This window comes from Pelophylax lessonae (genome assembly GCF_965119305.1).
Source record: "Pelophylax lessonae genome assembly, chromosome: 2".
NCBI lineage: Eukaryota > Metazoa > Chordata > Amphibia > Anura > Ranidae > Pelophylax > Pelophylax lessonae.
The window spans coordinates 7,666,470-7,683,633 of record NC_138769.1 but is presented as its reverse complement, the minus strand read 5'-3'; the positions used below and the strand labels follow the sequence as shown (position 1 = coordinate 7,683,633).

General features: G+C 47.0%; 1 pseudogene across 1 annotated transcript in view; it reads left to right on the top strand.

Moving 5' to 3' along the window:
* The window catches only part of LOC309545902, a 1,177,957-nt pseudogene that overhangs the window by 1,147,099 nt on the left and 13,694 nt on the right, over window positions 1-17,164 (top strand). Inside the window, exons 4-5 of the transcript XR_014226150.1 lie at window positions 6,635-6,862; window positions 15,204-15,467. The product of XR_014226150.1 is annotated as an uncharacterized misc_RNA (transcript). The remainder of the gene's footprint in view (window positions 1-6,634; window positions 6,863-15,203; window positions 15,468-17,164) is intronic.

Sequence of the window (17,164 nt, the reverse complement as noted above, 5' to 3'; positions counted from 1 at the left end):
TCAGGGATATACCCCCTTTAGGGTCACCAGTTTCGGAACACCACCGCTCATAGGAGGTGACCTGGGGAGGGTCAGGCTTCGTAAGCCAAATTGAGTGAAGAAAGTGGGAGATCTGCGTGTGGCGGAACCTCTCTGTCAACGGCATTTTGAGGGAACTGACACAATGTGGGAAGGACAGGGGGCCCATAGAATTAAAGAAGTGACCAATTCGAAAAAGACCCTTGTTGAGCCACCAGCCAAAGGTTCTAATGTTAAGACCAGGAGGAAAATTTGGATTGTGGAAAAGGTGCGTAAGTGGTTTCATGGGAGATATGAGATTGGGGTGTTTAGATAGGGAGTCATGAATGGAGAAGGAATGCGACAGTGTAGGGGAAAGAACCGGGGGCCTACCTTTAGGGGCCCGCCAGGCCAGAAAATCCAGCGTGTGGTGAAGGGTTGCTTGTCTTTCTATGTGGACCCAGTCCGGCTTGGCTGTGCGTCTATAAATAGCTGAGAATTGGGCTAGCTGGGCCGCTAGGTAGTACCAACGGAGATTAGGAAGGGCCAGTCCCCCCCTCTCCCTTGAGCGATAAAGTACAGATTTGGCGAACCTATGACCTCTAGAACCCCAAACAAATTTGATGACTGCTCTTTGGAGCTCTGCCAGATGTCCGGAATTAACCGGGATAGGGAGCGAACGGAAAAGATCCAGGATCCTGGGGAGCAGTGTCATCATTATAGCATGAAGTTATGGAGGGGGTCAGGTGAGTACCCAGATATGGAATAGAGTCCGCTTTCCAGGTGAAGGGGAATGTAGCTTGCGCGATGGCCAATTGCGATGAATCGAGGGAGACATTCATGGCCCAAGATTTTGACAAGTTAACCCGAAGGCCAGAGGTGGCGCCGAAAATGTTGAGTTGTTCCAGTATAACAGGAACGGAGATCACTGGATTCATGACAAAGAGTAGCATGTCGTCTGCAAACAATGCGCATTTATGTTCCCTGTCCCCACAGCGTACCCCCGAGACATCGCTATTGTGCCGAAGAGCAATCGCTAACGATTCGATCGCTATCGCACATAACAGTGGCGAGAGGGGACAACCTTGGCGGGTGCCCCTAGTTATAGGGAAGGGGTCGGAGTAGCAGCCATGCAGACGCACTCTGGCCAATGGAGTGGAATACAGGGACCGCAGAATGTTCGTTAAGCGGGGTCCAAAATCCCACCTCTCTAGTACCCCAAAAATGTAGGGCCACGTCACCGTGTCAAAGGCCTTTTGGATGTCAAGGGAAAGGAGAAACCCTTTCTGAGGAGGCCCACCATCCCAGGCTGAGGCTAGGACCGTGATCAGATCCACCGCTCGACCCTAAAGCTCTGTCTAGGGGGCTGTTTGTAAGGAGAAGACGCAGGTCTGGATTTATCCAGGCTGCGGTCAAATGCTAAATTGGAGTCACCCCCAAGGATCACAGATCCCACAGCGTGCCGGGAGATTAGGTCGGCCAAATCGGAGAAAAATTTAGCCTGACCCTTGTTAGGAGCATAATAAGATACAAATGTAAATGTCTGCCCTGCAATGTCTCCGATCAGGAGAAGATATCGCCCATTAGGGTCGCAGACTGTCTTGGTGGGGGAGAACTTCACCCTGCCTGAAAAAAAAATGGCTACCCCCCTGGTTTTAGAGTCAGAGTTCGCCAAATAGAACAGTGGGTACTTAGCATACACAAAGGAGGGGTTGTATGAGGGAGGAAAGTGGGTCTCCTGCAAGAACAAAATATCATAGTGTGCGGTGTGGTAATATTGAAACAACTTACGCCTCTTGAGGGGGGAATTGAGACCCTGGACGTTATGGGAAGCCAATCTTAGCGGTGGAGCTCGAAGGTCAGATGAGGCCATAGAAACGCTGGGTGGGTCACGCGGATGAAGGGCTTGCAGAAGGATCCGCCCGATGAGGGCCTGTGGAGTGGAACCAGAGCCAGAGGATCCCAGTAGTTTGCCGACCTAGGACAAAAGGGGAGAGAGAGGAGAAAAAGAAGAATGGGGAGAGAGGAAAAAAGAGGGGAGGGAGGGGGAAAGGGGAGAGCACAAGTAGAAATACAGCCATTAGTGAAGACCATAGAAAAAACCATACTGATGCATTCACAGTAGCAAATTTACGAAACCGTGACAACAAGTCACATCCGGAGTCGCGACCGGGCAAACAGCGCCCAGGTGCGAACCCGGATAAAATCCCCGGGAGCCTGGGTACAGGACCCGGGGGAGCCCCAGTGGGGCACAAGAAGACCATCTCGTGCAACCGCTGGAGCAAGTGGAGTGGCAAGACAACCGCTCCGGCAAGGGCTCAAAAAGGGAAAAACCCGGAGACAACACAGTGGAGAGAGGAGCCCCCCCACCATGCCCTCCATGCAAAATAATGGCACCATACATATATGTAGCGCAAAAGGGCACCAAGAGAGCATACAAAAGGCATATAAAACATTCAAAAATGTAGAAAAAGGTAAAAAATCAGCAACGTCAGAGTCAGGGTCCATAAATCACAAAAATGAAAACTGACAGTAGGACCAGCCAGCCAAAACAGGGGCGGCATGAAAAGAAGGGCAGAGCTTCCCAGCGGGGGAAGAAAAAAAAGGGGAGTACCACAATGAGGTAGTCTCAGGGGGGTCTGGATTCCTTAGACCGCTTGTGTTGCTGCTTTTGCCACAGGGGGACCAAGGGGCTGGATGGAGTGGGACGCTTGGAGGACGAAGATCTCTGGGACGCAGGGAGTGGAGCGTCTTGAGAAAGAATGCCCAAATGGAGGAGCAATTTTTCGCCGTCTGCCATGGAAGAGAAGCCATAGGTTTTCTGGTGGAATGAGAAGCTGAGGCGGAAGGGGAACGACCACCAGTACTTAATGTTCTTCTGTGTAAGGACCGTGAGAAGGGGCTTGAGGGATCGTCTCCGTTGGATAGTGAACGGTGAAATATCCGCAAATATTTGAATTGAGTGTCCCATGGCGGTGAGTTGGGGAGAAGACCTGGAGAGTTTCATAATTTCTTCTTTCACTGAATTGTAGTGGGGCTTCACAATAATGTCCCTGGGGAGGCCATCTTTGCGAGGGGGCTGCAGAGACCTGTGGGCTTGGTCCAATTCAAGACGGTGTGCAGAAATGCCAGGGATCAGGCCAGAGAGAAAGGACTGCACTGCAGCCGTGACATCCGAGCCCCCGGATCCTAAAGTTGTAACGACGCTATCTATTCTCCAAATCATCAATCTTAGATAACGCCGTCTCAAGTTGGTCCTGAATGTCCTGTATTCTAGCTGTGTTCTGGTTGATTCTGGCAATAGTATGATCAGCCTTCTGTTCAATAACTTCTATGTGGGCCCCCAAGTTCTGCAGATCCCCCTGAATAGTGGATGTAATCTGTGCAGCCGTGTGGGAAAGGCCCCTAGCCAGCATTTTAGAGAACATAGTCATCATTCCTTGCATATTTGAGGGGCAAGTGGGGTCTTCTGATTGTAGGTCAGGTATGAGGCCTGGGCTGGATGAAATGTCCGCCATAGGGGAGAGGAGAAGGTCTTCCAGGGTACGGCCTATATAGGACTCCGTGGAGGCCGGGGAGCATGGGGGGGGCGGGAGAAGTACTCACGGGATGAGCCTGAGGGTCCCTGGATAGTTGTGGGGTCGCTGGGGGGTCCGCTATGTCCTCCGAGTCCGCGTTCCAGCCGCGAGGTCCAGGTGGAGGTGTGGACGCCACCATCACGTATGTAGGCCGCGGGAGGTCCGGGGTCAAGGACCGCTCCAGATTCCATCTGACCGAAGCCCCTGACATAGGGGTGTGTCCAGAAGGTTCGGGAGCGCAGCGGGTGCCTCGATGTTGCTGGGGGTGCCGTGTAGCTGAAGTAGCGAGCACTTAAATGCCGGAGCGGGACAGAGCTCCTGGATCAGGCGTCCATGCTGGGCTGCCGCGCATGCCTTCTCATCAATTTTAACCATCTTCCCTGTCCCTGCTGAAGAAAAGCAGGCCCAAACCATGATGCTGCCACCACCATGTTTGACAGTGGGGATGGTGTGATCAGGGTGATGAGCTATGTTGCTTTTACGCCAAACATAACGTTTTGCATTGTTGCCAAAAAGTTTGATTTTGGTTTCATCTGACCAGAGCACCTTCTTCCACATGTTTGGTGTGTCTCCCAGGTGGCTTGTGACAAACTTTAATCAACACTTTTTATGGATATCTTTAAGAAATGGCTTTCTTCTTGCCACTCTTCCATAAAGGCCAGATTTGTGCAGTATAGGACTGATTGTTGTCCTATGGACAGAGTCTCCCACCTCAGCTGTAGATCTCTGCAGTTCATCCAGAGTGATCATGAGCCTCTTGGCTGCATCTCTGATCAGTCTTCTCCTTGTATGAGCTGAAAGTTTAGAGGGACGGCCAGGTCTTCGTAGATTTGCAGTGGTCTGATACTCCTTCCATTTCAATATTATCGCTTGCACAGTGCTCCTTGGGATGTTTAAAGCTTGGGAAAACTTTTTGTATACAAATCCGCCTTTAAACTTCTCCACAACAGTATCTCGGACCTGCCTGGTGTGTTCCTTGTTCTTCATGATGCTCTATGGGCTTTAAACGGACCTCTGAGACTATCACAGTGCAGGTGCATTTATACGGAGACTTGATTACACACAGGTGGATTCTATTTATCATCATTAGTCATTTAGGTCAACATTGGATCATTCAGAGATTCTCACTGAACTTCTGGAGAGAGTTTGCTGCACTAAAAGTAAAGGGGTTGAATAATTTTGCACGCCCAATTTTTCAGTTTTTTATTTGTTAACAAAGTTTAAAATATCCAATAAATTTTGTTCCACTTCATGATTGTGTCCCACTTGTTGTTGATTCTTCAAAAAAAATTACAGTTTTATATCTTTATGTTTGAAGCCTGAAATGTGGCAAAAGGTCGAAAAGTTCAAGGGGGCCGAATACTTTCGCAATGCACTGTAGATATCAGATATTACAGCCACCCTACATATAAAGATAGCCGACAACTTAGCTTGTAAGATCTGGAACGTTTTATTGAACAAACTCACACACAATATATATACCATACAGGGGGACATCCCCCTCCTGATCAGATTACCCCAACAGGTCAGGTGCCTGATTACATTATCCTATGCCGATGAAATTGTGTACAGAAATATAATTACCTGAACTAATTATCTAGCCATCTGGACAGAAACAATAGGTGAATGGGAATGCAGACCCAGACAATATTATCATTAACATGGTAATTAACTCAGCACTGCAACAAGGCTAAAACAAAATACATTATACATTATCCTAAGTATTAACAGAACCCACAGTAGACAATAGGTGAGCAAATCAGCATAATCAACAATGTGTGGAAGACGGGTGGTTGAGCTGATGATATTAGCATCTGCTATGAGTCTGACTGTCTTGGGGAGATATGGACTTGAATCCAAAGTAACATTACTCCAAGGGCCCCACATAAAGTGTCTGTCTTACATTCCCAGTGACAGGGACTACCGTCACATATCTTCCCCTCAAAAGGAAGACTAACCAGGTACCAGACCTCCAATCGGTCTGTGCCTTAGTTAGTCAGGTAACAAGTCCCAAAGAGTCAATCCATCCTGGCAGCTTCCCTGACAAAGTTCCTCATAGTTTGTAAGTTTTTCCCGGCAGGGCGCATGGAGCTCTCATAGCCGATCAGTCTGTGGAAGTCTGGTTTGGGCAGACCACTGAGCTTCTCTGTCACCCTGTGCCCCTAAAAAGCATAGGGTGACTTAGACATAAGAAGGACCTAGGGAGCGGAATGAGGGATTTCTCAACCTCTCAAAGGTAAGGTGGGTTCCATGGGCCCCCAACTAAAGTGACTCCCGTCACAGATACAATAATTGGGAGGGAAACCAGTGCTCTTTGAATGTCCATACTGGTCAGCTATGGGGAAACCATTATACAGCAATATAAGTTGAAGAAGGAAATTACCTCATCTTGGCTTTGGAGATCTATTTGGCTTTGGAGATCTATTTCTTAAGATTTTCTTGCATTTGTAAAATATAAAATTATAGGTGAGGGTTAGAAAAATGGGAGCTTGGACTGCTGCTCCTGATAATGCTAATTTCCTGGTTATCCCTGGTTTCAGTATCTTAAAGCTGGCCATACATGGTTAATTTTTTTTCATTCAGCCAATAGTCTGAATAAAAAACTAAAGAATCCACCCCACTGTGCTATTGTATTCTGAGAGGGGGATGTCTCCCCCCTGTCAAAATACATAGATCAGCGTTGCAGCCATTTGCTGCAGCTGCTGAACGAGCGGCTTTTATGCAAAAGGGCACTTCTGTTCAACTGCAGTGACCAAATATAGATCAAAATGTGTCCAGTCCTGCAGAGCCGGGCAAATTTTGATCTATCTATGGCCTGTTTTCGATTGCAAGTCTCTGATCCAGAACAAGCATGCATCAAGTGAAGTCAAAGCAAAGTCAACAACAATATATTAGTTTCAGGTCGGTGGTAGTCAGAGGATCAACATGACAACCAGGTAACTGGTACATTCAGAAGAAAAGGGTAGTTCTGGCAGCCTCCATATTTCTATAGGGGTATTGTGATATGTCTTAGTTTCTATGTCATTACTCTGACCAATCATATCCTTATGTTCCCCCAGTCCCTCTCTCCAACATCACTGTGAATTCCTCCTGTCTCCTGGATGGCAGAGCAGTGGCCGAATGTTCGGTGAATGGTTCAGATCCGCGTTATTCCTGGAGTTTGGATGGAAGATCCATCTCCTCACACAGCCTGGTAACTCTTCTTCCTCCGGTCTCTGAAACTTTCCACTGTGATGTCAAGAATAAGCTAAATAATCTAAGTAGATCCATCAACATCTCCTGTCCAGGTGAGTGAGAGACAGAGACCTCTCTGGGGTTTACAGTATATATACACATCTTAAGGCTATCCATATATAGTATTTCGCAATTTTCTTTCCTTTAACTATGGGTTGAAGGAAAGAAATTTGCTCAATTCCCCATCAACATGGGGGATGTGGGAATTCCTCCCACAGTGCTATTGTGTTCTGCTGCCAAGAAGCCTTCCTCACCAGCAGAATATAATTACCAATCACTGCTGGAGTCTATAGCCACCGGCAATCATGACATGATAGATCGACTTCAGTACAACATAGAGCAATTAAAATTCTGTCAGTTCCTGCTGACATGGCCGAATTTCAATCTGTCTATGGCCGGCTTAACACTTACAGAGAACACTGACACAATAAAGGATAATTCACATCACCTGAGTCGTGACGTGCTGACGCACCTGAGTGATCCCGGAAGGACGGGCAGAGCGGTAAGCAGGCCGGCTTCATTTTACCCAATGAGCGTTGGCAGCTTGTCCGGGTCAGTGGCCACCCCTTCTTCAGACACGATATGGCCCAGGTAATGGACCGAGGACTGATAGAATTGGCACTTCTCAGGAGAAAGTTTCAGACCTTCTTCATGTAGCCTCTTCAAGACCTTTTCCAACCTCTCCTCATGTTCTTCTAAAGTTCTGCCAAACACGATAACATCATCCAAGTATACCAGTACCTCTATCAAATTCATATCTCCAACGGTCCTCTCCATCAGCCTTTGGAAGGTAGCAGGGGCCCCGGACAACCCCTGAGGCATGCGATTGAACTCAAAGAACCCCACAGGGGTGATGAAGGCTGTTTTCTCCCGATCTTCAGGGTGCATGGGGATCTGATAATACCCACTCTTTAAGTCCATCACACTGAACCACTTCGCCCCTGACAGACTCTGTAGGGCATCTTCGATTCGAGGAGTGGTATACTGGTCTGGGATGGTTCTTCTGTTCAGCGTTCGGTAGTCGATACAAAGCCTCAAAGATCCATTTTTCTTCCGGACTACCACTATCAGGGAAGCATACGGGCTCCTGGATTCTCGGATAATCCCGATCTTTTTGAGCTCTGCCAGCTGTTGACGTAGATCTTCTAAGTCACCTAAGGGGACTCGCCGGACTCTCTCCCTGAAAGGCTTGTCCTCACTCAGGCGGATCTTATGAGTAGCGCTCCTGGCACATCCCACGTCAAACTCGTCCTTAGAGAATATTTCCCTACATCGAGCAAGTTGTGCCTTGGCCCTCTTCACCCATTCCGGCAGGAGGGCAGCGTTTCCAGAGCAAAGCTCCTCTATAACCGCTTCACCCTGTTCCTTTTCTTTGAAATCAATGGGGGCAACTGGGGTAGCCGGGTTGACTTGGCCCAGGAGCACTCTGGCCGGTACCTTCACTGGTGTAATAGAGGTGTTTCTGACACTCACTAAAACCCTTCCACGGTTTTCCTGTAACACCTTCAAAGGGATCACCTCAGGGATCACTTCTATCCCTCTCTGTCTCTCCTTTTGACCTGATTCAAAGATAATGAAGGGACCCGGCTGTTGCCATGTGAGTTTAACAGAAGCCTTAAAACAGGCCACCTCTCCTGGCTGTAAGACCTTTTCTGCTCTATCCAGCTTCCAGAGTCGTCCAACTCCTTCTGCGGGGGCCTCTTGCTCCAACACTAATCGTTGGTAGGCCTGCCGTAGCATGGGATGGATCCTTGGCGCCTGAGCATCTTGTCCCTGGACCAGTTGTATCAGAAGGCGCCTTACCAGGTCAGTGTTTGTTCCTACGATGAGAGAGCTTTTGTTGGCCCCTGGTGGACGAGGACAGACCACCGCTAAGGTGTCGAAGGTTTCCGCTTCACCAGCCACTGATGGATCAAAGGTCAACTTGATTGGCAGATACCCGTCATAGGGAAAACTTTGGGTCCCAATACCCCATATCTCCAGATCTTCCAACTTCTGCAAAGGTAGATGGGTAAGATATTTATCATAGAAGTCTCTATACAAAAGAGTCACCTGGGCCCCTGTGTCAAGGAGGGCTCTTGTGTAAATTCCTTCCACCTGAACCGAGACCACTGGGGAGGGCCCGACCAAGTTAGTTGGGAATTCTCTTGATGTAGCCTGGTTGTCTGATTCAGTTCTCTGTACCCTGGCCCTCTTCTCCTTTTTCTTCCTTGATCTGGGCCCCCGCTGAACCCGGTGTGCATTGACTTTCCTTCCCTCAGTAACCCGGAGTCTAGAACTGAGGGTATTATATTTGGGTCTGACCCCCTGACTCAGTTTCCCTGATCCTGCACCACTTCTGGAGTCCCTTAAGACTGGCGGACACCCGGTTGACTCCTTCACCGGTGTCCTCTGAAGTTTCCCGCTGGCTCGCGAGGTTTCGCGGCAGCATTTCCTGAGCTGGGACATACCCTTCTAACATGCCCAACTCCCCCGCAGTTGAAACAAGTTAACAATCTTGCAGGCCGTGGCTCTGGATCTGTGCTGAGACTAACAGGTTCATCTGGCCTCTCCGATATACTCCCCTTGGGTAGAGTGGATACCTGACCAGTCAGGATGGACACCATTTCTATCAACTGAGACACTTGGGTCTTTAGGAGTTCAACTTGAGAGTCACCCTCTTCCACACTTATCACTCCAACCCGGGCAGTTGAGTCAAACTGCCGACTTTTCTTCTTGTTGTCCAACATAACCTCTTCCTCTCTGACCATTCGAATCAGATCGGGGTATTCTAGAATGCCGCCATCTCGACGAGTTCGTAACAGTATGGCAATGGGATCTAAAGGTTGAGCCCCTTTCAGAACCTGTCGTGCACGAGTCTCATCTATTTTCCGGTGGTCTATTCCTTTCTTTAACAGAATCTGGTGGATAATCCTATCCAGACGTTTAATGAATTCGGACAACTTCTCCCCCTCTTCTTGATAACAGTGGTCCAACTGGTAGAGAAGTTCAGCCGCGTTCTCCGTCCGACCAAACACATCTTGCAGAATGTCCAAATAATCCTGTGCAGTGCAGTTCTTCTTGCTAAGCTTTAGATTACGTACAGCCTCTAATGCAGGTCCCCTTAAACTCTCTGTGATTCTCTGCTTCTTGTGCTGTTCTGGTACCTCCCATTCCTCCAAAGCCTGAGTGGCGGTATCTAACCACTCTTCGAACCCATCTTCTGCTGAAGGCACAGGCTGTTTCCCAGAGAATGTCCGGAGCTTCCTATATCCAGTCATCAAATAGCTCGAGGAGTCCCTACTACATTTTGCCACAATCTCCCCAAGAACAGCACACAGTTCTGAGCTAAAAGTCGACAAAGGTGATGACTCAGGATGCCCTTCTTGGACACCTTTTTCTTGGCTGGATACCCCAGGGGTGGTGGATGAGGGACCCGCAATAGGAACTCCTGGATGTATCAGGAAAAGTTCTGTTTGGTCAGTAGTTTTTACACTGTTTCCGTTGAAATAATCAGGGACCCCCTTCCTCCACTCACACAGTGCATACGTGTGTGGGACAGTGGTGTCAGTTTTCATGTCAATCACCCAAAATTTCCTGTCTGTGGATAGTGCCCTCAAAACAGGGAGGAGCTTTTCTTCAGTCCAGGCTTCTCCCTTGATTTCAACCACCAGGCCATTTTCCACTATGACATTCTCTTCCTTGCACCACTCAGCAGCAGCGACAGGATCCATTTCTGCGTGGGAGGGGATTCTATGGCTGAGAGGGTTGTATTGCAGGACTGTAGAAATCCCGGACGAGCCCCCACGTGTAGCACCACCCCCGCAGGAGCTGCTGATTATATTATTGGGTCTACACCCTGCCTAACAACCCAATCAAATTGGCTCGATCCCTCCTCAGGCACAACTGACCCAGAATAGGACTGGACTATCAAATAGATACACAGGTTGGAATACAATACTTCACTATGCAACAATACCTTGTTACCTTCTTGAATAGTAGTCCTTCTGGGTGACACAATGGAACAACGCACAAGATTGTAATTAACCAAACTTAGTTTACTATGTATCAAATTGAATAGGGGAGATACAATACAATACAATACAAGTCCATAAAAGGTTATTTAAAACAGCTTTAAAAAGGTAAAAGAATACCCCCACACTCCTCCTGCATTAAGGCTAGACACAGTACCAGGTAGGTGGGCCTATCTGAGTCCCTCCCCCAGAGTTCTCTTCTTTCTTGTTGATCTTCGCTAGCAAGGTTATTGAATAGAGCTCATTTGTAATCCAGATTAGGAATAAAGATCAAGAGAGAAAAAACAACGAGCTGTTAGTTGTCACCGCAGGGTGTCTGCGTAACTGAGCAATAACTTCTGCGAGAGAGATAAGCCTCTGGCGACTCCTTTACAGACCTTATTGTTTGTCTATGAGTCTCCTGAGAGAGTATGGTGATAAACCCCGGGGTTTTATCACCTCCTGCTGCGCTACCGCTATCTGTAGATAAAACTGTCTCTTCAGCAGATAAAGTCAGTTATTGGGCATGTGCCCTCTCACCAACAGAAGTTTCTCCTTCGCGCGCTTCCACTGCGGTCTCAGTCCTTTGGCTATATGCCAGCCGCGCGGGGTCCTTCTGGCGGATGACTTCCGGTCTCGGCAAACAGCAGTATGACCTCCAGGAATGTGCCTCGTGCTTGAGATGGGACGGTTCCACGTCGTCCCTCCAGGCTAAAAGGCTCTGGCCCAATATCCAGTGTCAGTCCTTCACTCTCGCTCGCTGGTTCCTCAGAGTCCAGCGCAGAAAGGCCCCCCCCCCCTTCGCGCGCTTCTCTCTTCCTTTAAATAACCTCCCCCATAGTGCCGTGCGGTGCAGCCGTGCACCCTGGATCTTGCAAAGCAGCCTGGGAGATGTAGTTTCTTCATCTTGTGAAAAGGAAGTCACAGCCTGGGAAATTCCATGCAGCTACCACTAGAGGGAGCCTAGTTCCTGGATCTTGCAAAGCAGCCTGGGAGATGTAGTTTCTTCATCTTGTGAAAAGGAAGTCACAGCCCGGGAAATTCCATGCAGCTACCACTAGAGGGAGCCTAGTTCCTTCCCACATATCAAACAGTGTCTTTAGGCATGTTTAACCCCGCTACACTTGTATACAGTGTAAGTGTAATTTTATTTGTTAATAAAGCATTTAAAAGGTTTTACACTATGGAGTTTCTATTTTCTTTGTGGATTCCCAATTAGCAACTGTTCCCTTGAGTGCGGCTGAGCATTATATGAGGGGATCGAGTTTATCACCCTCCTCCTTGTGGTGGCTCCACCTCTTAAGGTTCCTCTTATCTCCGCCATCCGTTGTAGGCAATTTCCAGGGTCGCAAGATTACCTGAAATATAGGATTGGCTCCAAACACTTTCCTTCACATGGCAATTTGATCTTTTGTCTCTTGTATCTGGTAAGCAGATTTTACTTACAGTGGTGGATTGATCACTGGTGGTGGAGGACATCACATCACGTGTGATTATTATTTGAAAGAACATTTCACATTTATCACCAGCTGTGTTTACATGAAGATCCATGTTTCGCATTTCACAGTTTTTGGGACATTTTCTATTATTTATATATTTTTATTTAGACACACCATTTATGTTTGATTGTTTTTTTTTTCATTTATTTATTCAATTTTCATTTATTTATCTGTATATTTAGATAGACTATTAATCACTCTTGATCACTACTTTAACGCAACTTGTACTAGTACACAGCCTATTGCATTAGGATGTGCACCCCAAAGCTCAAACACAGATGTGTGCATATATATATATATATATATATATATATATATATATATACTATATATACACAAATACAGACACACACACACACAAAATAAATGAAAATAAATATTTTTAAACATATTAAAACATTTTTAATATTTTAATACATTCTCCAACTTATGGCAGAGCCAGTCAGAGGGATAAAGAGGGGCTGAGAGAGAGAGAAAGATGAGGGTGAGAGAGAGTAAGAGGGGGTGAGAGAGAGAGAGAGAGAGAGAAACACGGTGGTGTGAGAGATGGATGAGAAAAAGGACACCTGGGGTCAGAGGGGGGTAAAGGGGGAATGAGGGTGAGAAAGAGAGAGGGGAGGGCAGGGGGGTAGAGAGAGAGGTAGTGAGATGAGGTTGAGACAGGATGAAAGAGGGGGTGAGAGATAGAGACATTAAGATGAGAGAAAGAGAGAGGAGGGGTAGAGAGGGAGAAAGGAGAGAGGGGGCAAGAGAGAGGGGGGAAGAGAGAGAGAGTGGGAGCAAAAGAGGGGGGGTGAGAGAGAGGGAGGAGGGTGAAACAGAGGAGGGTGAAAGAGAGAGAGGGGTGAGAGAGAGAGGTGAAAGAGAAAGAGGGGGTGAGGATGAGAGAGAAAGAGAGGGGGTAAAAGAGGGGATGGAAGAGAGGAGAGTGAGGGGGTGAGGGAGAGGAGAATGAGGGGGATAAGAGAGGGTGTGAGGGGGGTGAGAGGGGGATAGAGAGAGGGGACAGAGAGAAGGGGGAGAGAGAGAGAAGGGGTGAAGGTGAGAGAGAGAGGAGGGTTAGAGATAGAAGGGGTGAAGATTAGAGAGGGGGTGAGAGAGAGAGGAGTGAGAGATAGAGAGGGGGTGAGAGAGAGAGAGGAGAGTGAGGGGGTTGAGAGAGGAGGGTTGGGAGAGGGTGGAAGAAAGTGAGGGGAGGGAGAGAGAGAAAGGGGGTGTTCAATATGCCTGCTACTCACAATCATGGCCCCTGACTGGTCTCTCCTAGGCTCAGTCAGCCAGGATCTAAAGCTGCTGTGTGGTGTATATATAAATCTGCCCCCTTCATTATAAGCCCTTTCAAAGCAGCATGTGCAAGTCAGGGGGTGGAGTGTGAGGCGGGGCAGATATAGCAGGGATAAGATGGGAGACAATCCCCATCAATAAAGTGCTTTGGGGTGGGGAGGGCAGAGCCCCCCTGCCCCAAAGCACCCACCCCCATGTCCATGATTAAGCACTTTGTGTGAAACGCATCTGCTGAACATTGTGGATCCTTCCTATGTTATTTTTTTAACCTGTGATTCTACAATAAACAACGACTTTTCTTCATTTCTGGATGTGCCGCTATTTGTTCCTTTGTTGTGAGGACATGTGGCCTGGTATGGTTCAGGAGGGGGGGCACTCAATCGCCCCCTGGCCTGCCAGGCTGCATGCCCGGATAAGGGTCTGGTATGGAATTTGGGTGGGACTTCATGCTGTTTTTTTTTTATTTTTTTTTTATTTTGGCGAGGGGTTCCCCTGAAAATCTATAGCAGACCCAAGGGGCCTGATATGGACCTGGGGGGGGGGGGGGGCATGCTGTTTTTTCTTTATTTTTTAAGCTGGGTGTCGGCAATTGTAACCGTGATTACAAATGAGCCACTTTACAGGCACATTAAGGGGACCCCCCAGGCACTATATTTAAAGGAATTTTTCATTTTCATTGTTGCACTTTAAGCATCATTAAAATCACGCTACTAAAAAAACGATTGTTTTTATAAAAAAAAAAAAAATATTCATACATGTCTCCAGGGCAGTACCCAAACGCCCATTACCCCTTTTATGGCCAGTTACTTGCATATAAGCCTTTAAAATGGGCACTTTTGATTTTTCTTGTTCGGCTCCCATAGACTTCAGTGGGGTTCGCTGTTTGGGTTAATACATATCCCCAGTTTGGGAGTTCTGCTGCGAACCGAACAGGGGGGTGTTCGGCCAATCCCTGCTGACCAACACATAGTGTGGATGATCCCAAATAGTAATAATAATAATGATGGGTTTATTTCTGATTATGGTAATGTTGAATTGCTTATATTGTCCATAATTCCAAAAGTTTTGAGCATAAAATTGTTTATATAAATGAAAATAAATTGTCAGGGGTGATGCCATTGTTACAGTGTCTCTCATGGTGCATCTCCCTCCAGTGATTGGACAAGAGCTGATTTCAGGAGATATACTGTAGATTTAGAATTTTATATAGATTTAAAATTTTAGTTTGGTGTGTTGTGTTCAATTCATGGTGTAAGAAACCTTAAGCTTAGGTTCACATCTGTGCGGCTTTGTGGGCCGCGTTTCGCGTGGACACAGCCTATTCATTTGAATGAGCTAGCATGCCTCCTGCAATGCAGGGAAAGGTCCCTGCAGCTTTTCAGAAATTGCAGCCCGCATGGGAACCGTAAGTGCGGTGCAGTTCCCTTTTGTGTGAAATTTCCAATGCGTGCGGCGTGCCATTAGCATTATCGATACTCTCACACCGCTCTTGCGTTTTTCTGTGTGGGTGGCTGCGGCTGTGGGAACAGCAGTAAACACCTGTACAAATGTGAACCTAGCCTACTTAAATTTTTAGTCTTTGACAGGCACTGATTTCTTCCCATTTCTGTGTTTCTCAGTTCCGGTATCGGATCCGGTCCTGGATGTGAGGTGTCTCCAGAATGGCAGTGCTGAGATCTCCTGCGAGGCGAAGAACTGGACTGACCCCTCCATCTATTTGACTGTGAGTGGAGAATTGGAGGTATATAATGTCACCAGCTTAGAGCGGGCAGTCCATATCACTGTGCCTCCTGTGTCACCGCCCCTTTCCTGGAATATCAGATGTTCAGCAAAGAACAATATCAGTGAGAGATCCACCAATAAGATGCATGATGCTTGTCCAGGTCAGTGACACGTGTGCCCTTAACCCTTAAATATACCTTTGTAGTGTATTGTACAATACTGAGGCTGTGTCATCTCTTAGGATTGAGTTCAGATTATGGTTGGGTTAGGTTTTGGGTTCAGTTTAAATGAGCCCTAAAGGTCATCTCTAGGCAAATAATAGCCCCTCTTCCACGTATCCCTCCATCTAACTGATCAGTAGCATTAAAATAAATTCCCTTTATACTCACCTAAATCCATGATCATATGACTCTCCACAGTCCCGAGTCTTCTCTCTTCTTCACTTTACAGAAGAAGGGATCCTCAGGTGCACTGCATGGCATAAACACTTCCTATTGGGTGTCCAGCAGTGGGGTCCTCCTAGGATCCAGAAGAGGAGCGATATCAGTGCAATATCAATAGACAGTGGACATAGGTGAGTATATCTTGCTTTCCAATGAAGACAAAAAATGCAGGATGTGTTAAAGAATAGTGATGGACAGAACATCCCTGGGTTCTGTTCTACACCAGAACTCCAGAACAGGGATAAAGTTCTGATCAGAACCCACAACCATTTTGAAGCCTATTGGACCAGAACTCAAAAAAACAAAAGTTTTAAGGCTCATATGCAATATATTGGCCATGAAAAGGGTATGGGGGCCCAGGTACTGCACTGGGGGACATGTATCAGTGCAAAAAAAAAAAAAACTTTTAAAAATATAATTTTTACATAAGCAGTGATTTATTTGATGCTTAAACTAAAACAATAAAAATGAAAAATTCCTTTAACCACTTAAGCCTCGAAAGATTTTACCCCCTTCCTGATCAGGGCCTATTTTGCGATTCAGCACTGCGTGATTTTAACAGACAATTGCGCGGTCGTGCGACGCTTTACCTAAACTAATTTGACGTCCTTTTTTTCCCACAAACAGAGCTTTCTTTTGGTGGTATTTGATCACCTGTGCGATTTTTTGATCATGCGCTATAAACAAAAAAGTGCGACAATTTCGCAAAAATAACAATATTTTTCACATTTTTTTTATATGAAATTCCCCCCCCCCCCCCAAAAAAATGTAAAAATCTAAATTTTTTTAACATTTTTGGCCAATTTGTTTTCTGCTACATATGCTTGGTAAAAAAAAAAAAATCGCAATAAGCGTATTTTGATTGGTTTTCGCAAAAGTTATTGCGTTTACTAACTACGGGAAAGATTTTTGTAATTTTTGTTGTTTTTTTTTTAACGCGTAATGGCGGGGATCTGCGATTTTTTTTTTATTTGCGGGACTGCGACATTGCGGCGGACAGATCGGACCCTTGACTGACATTTTTGACACTTTTGGGGTTATCAGTGACATTTCTACAGTAATCAGTGCTATACATATGCAATGTTACTGTAAAAATCACACTGGCAGGGAAGGGGTTAACTTTATTGGGGAAGGAGGGGTTAAGTATGTCCCTAGGGGCATGTTTCTAACTGTGATTGGACATGGCTTCAGGTGTAAGAACAGAGATCAACGGTCCTACATAGTAGAACCGTATGATCTCCATTTTTACACCAGGGAGAATGACAGGCGGCTTTGTTTACATTAGCCGCCTGCCTTTCTCCCTTCACGGCGGACGATCGCGAGTGACCGGCGGACATCGGGTCCGCGGGTCACACGCGCGGACTCGTTCGTGGACAAGCCTGGGCAGGAGCGCGCCTTCGGGGGTGCGCGCCCGC